We start from the raw sequence: 3,376 nt of genomic DNA, 5'->3' as shown, positions 1-3,376 counted from the left end.
CACCGCCCCCAGCCCCGCCGCCACCGCCGCCCGCCCGCCCCTTCCGGCCCGGCCCCGGCCGCCCAGCGCCGCCCCCACGCCGGGGAAGCCCGAGGGGGGCGAGGGGCAGGGGGCTCCGGGTGGTTGGAGCGAGGGCTGGTGGTCGCTCTGCTCAGGGTGGTAGTCAGCACAAGCAGCAGTGTGCTTCCTCAGCACAAAGCGCTCAGGCTGAGTCTTGCCCTTGTGTGACTTTCTCCCTGGTTTCGTGCCCACTGGGATGCTCCCTCTGTGGGTTTTGGGACAACATGCCTGCAGGGGAATGGGAAAAGCTGTGAGGTGTCCCCCAGCCCCAGCAGGATGGACCACATCCTAACAGGGTGCCCCTGTCCCGCTGAGGTTTGCTAGGGGTGCCCATGGCCCTGGGTGGTGGTGGTGGCTGGTGGGTGCCCAGGACCCTGGGAGTCATGGCCCTGGGGGACTAATTCCAGAATATGAGAAAAATCTCAAATATTTTCTTTAGATAGGATCTTATGTGAAGCTATTTTATTCGCGATTGCAATGGCGGGCATCCTGTCAATTAGGAGCACGTTTTAGTAAACAAATCCTAACCTTTTATTCCCTATTACCTGACCCCTGCTCACCTCCCCTGTTTCCTCATAGGCTGAGTACTACAGGTTCACAAGCTACTCAACGCTCCGCTATACCATATATCACAGAATCACAGAATTTCTAGGTTGGAAGAGACCTCAAGATCAGATGTACAAATGAGACCTCAAGATACATGTACAAATTTTCTTTTTTTCAACCCTTTAATTTCTCCTTTCTTATGTTTTGAGAACTTGTGATCTTTGTTTTACTGTTCTCACACTGCTCATCCTGTTTTCTCAAGCTTCTACCTTGTTTTGGAACAGCGAGGCCTTCTACTGTCCGCTTATCTACTTAGCATTTCTCCTTGTTATGCCTACACAGCTACCTTGGAATACAGAAAATTAGCTCTCTACTGCAAAAACACAACTTTGTTTCTCACAGCTCCACTCCTACTTCACAACACTTTACATTTGAAGGCTCTGCATAGGGACCTGGAAAGGCTGGATCAATGGCAGAGGCCGAGGGGATGAGGTTGAACATGGCTAAGTGCTGGGTCCTGCGCTTTGGCCAGAACAACCCCATGCTTGGGCAGAGTGACTTGAAAGGTGTGCAGACCAAAAGCACCTGGGGGTGTTGGTTGATGCTCACCCAAGCATAAGCCAGCAGTGTGGCCAGGAAGGCCACTGGTGTCCTGGCTTGTGTCAGGAATAGTGCAGCCAGCAGGGCCAGGGAGGTGGTCGTCCCCCTGTACTCAGCTCTGGTGAGGCCGCACCTCGAGTGCTGTGTTCAGCTTTGGGCTCCTCACTACGAGCAGCACATCGAGGCCCTGGAGCGTGTCCAGAGAAGGGCTGTGAAGCTGGTGAAGGGCCTGGAGCACAAGTCCTGTGAGGGGCGGCTGAGGGAACTGGGGGTGTTTGGGCTGGGGAAGAGGAGGCTCAGGGGAGACCTCACTGCTCTCTGCAACTCCCTGAAAGGAAGGGGTGGGGAGCTGGGGGTCGGCCTCTTCTCACAGGTAACTGTGATAGGACTAGAGGGAATGGCCTCAAGTTGTGCCAGGGAAGGTTCAGGTTGGAAATCAGAAAAATTTCTTCTCAGAAGAGCAGTCAGGCATTGGGACAAGTTGCCCAGGGAGGTGGTGGAGTCACCGTCCCTGGGGGTGTTTGAGGAGAGGTTGGACGTGGTGCTGGGGGACACGGTTTAGTGGGTGACACTGGTGGCAGGGGGTGGTTGGAGCAGATGTTCTTTCCCACCCTCAGTGATTCTATGATTCCATGATTCCATTCACACCTAACTGGTTCTATGACCGTATCCAACCAACAGCCAATTTGAGCTTTCCTCTCACTGGGGGCTTCCACTCTGCCCCCAAGAGGGTTTTGAGGAGAACCGTGCCACGGCGGCCCAGCTTGGACGTGGCTCTGGCCACGGCTCCTTCTCACCGAGACACCCAGGGCACGGCTCAAACCACGGGGGGCTCAGGCCCACCGCCCTGCTGGGCACACAGACCCCCTGTGCAGGCTGCAGCGGCAGCAGCAGGCTTCGAGGCTGGACACTCCAGAGGAAGCCGAGCCCAGGGCAGTTCTCCACCCCGCGAGCCCTCAGCCCTGGCCTTCACTGTGCCTCTTCTGTCGCTTCCAGGGAACGGGCCGGTGGGCCTCAGCTTCTGTGGGGACAGACTGCCAGGGAAAGGGCGCTCTGCATGATTACGCCTTGCGCTGCCGGATGGAGGCCAACGCTGCCATCGTGGTGAGGAGCCTCAAGCGCCTCCACCAGCTCCGCCTGCAAGAGCTCGGGCTCCCACAGCCGAGGAAGAAGGCACAAAACAAGGACAAGAAAAGAAGAGCCCCCTGGAGTACCCCCGGCAACAAGGGGGGTAGCCCTTGGTCTTAGGACCTCCAAGGCCCGTGCGAGGGCAGGCATCGCACCGGGAAAAGACGCAGGGGGAAGGAAGTGCCTGGCTAATAATTCTGGCACAGCCTTTTCACCCATCTGACAGTCAGTTCTCTTCAGACTGACAGCGAGCCGGTGAGGCAGGACACCCCTCAGCCCTCCGAAGGCTCCTGTGCTGAAGGCATCTCCCCAGACAGCTGGATGCCAACATCGCCCTGATCACCGCCCTGCATGGGCGCCACCGACATTGCCGGCTGTCCCCTGGTGGGCTGCCCGTGCCCAGCCAGCACAACACCAGCGGGGAATCGACATTCATCTCATGAGGGCCTCCAAGGAGAGTCCCCTTTTGCACCCTCCCAGAGGCGCTGCTGGCATCCCAAAGGACGTGGCTCTGCTTCATTGCTCCACAGAGGACAGCAGGAGCATGCGTGTGCAGTGAGCTGGCTGGGGGACTCCTGCAAATCCCTGCTGGTAGCAGACCGCTTCTCCCAGCTGAATAAAGATCATCCTTACAGCAACTTGTGTCCTTTGGTACCAAGGGGCTTGGGGCACAGGCACACGGGAGGCAGTGGGGCAAGTGAGGGCTGCTGCGTGCAGGTTTTAGAGAACACACCTGCAGAGGAATGAGGGAGCTGGGCTGGGAGAGCTGTGAGGTGCCCCCCAGGCCCCAGCAGGAGAGACCACATCCTGGCAGGGTGCCCGTGTCCCACTGAGGTTTCCTGGGGGTGCCCATGGTCCTGGGAGGTGGCAGTGGCTGGTGAGTGCCCAGGACTCCGTGGGTTATATCACTCTTTATCAATCTCTTTCGTAGAGACCTCCAGCTGTCACAGGAGACACTAGTCCATACTAATGCTCCCACACCTCTGTGGCAGCTGCTCAGAGGAACCACAGGCTGTCCTTAGCAGCAATCAGCCCTAGCCCC

The sequence above is a fragment of the Aythya marila genome (genome assembly GCF_965140915.1).
Source record: "Aythya marila genome assembly, chromosome: 8".
NCBI classification, from domain to species: domain Eukaryota; kingdom Metazoa; phylum Chordata; class Aves; order Anseriformes; family Anatidae; genus Aythya; species Aythya marila.
This window is presented reverse-complemented; position numbering follows the sequence as displayed.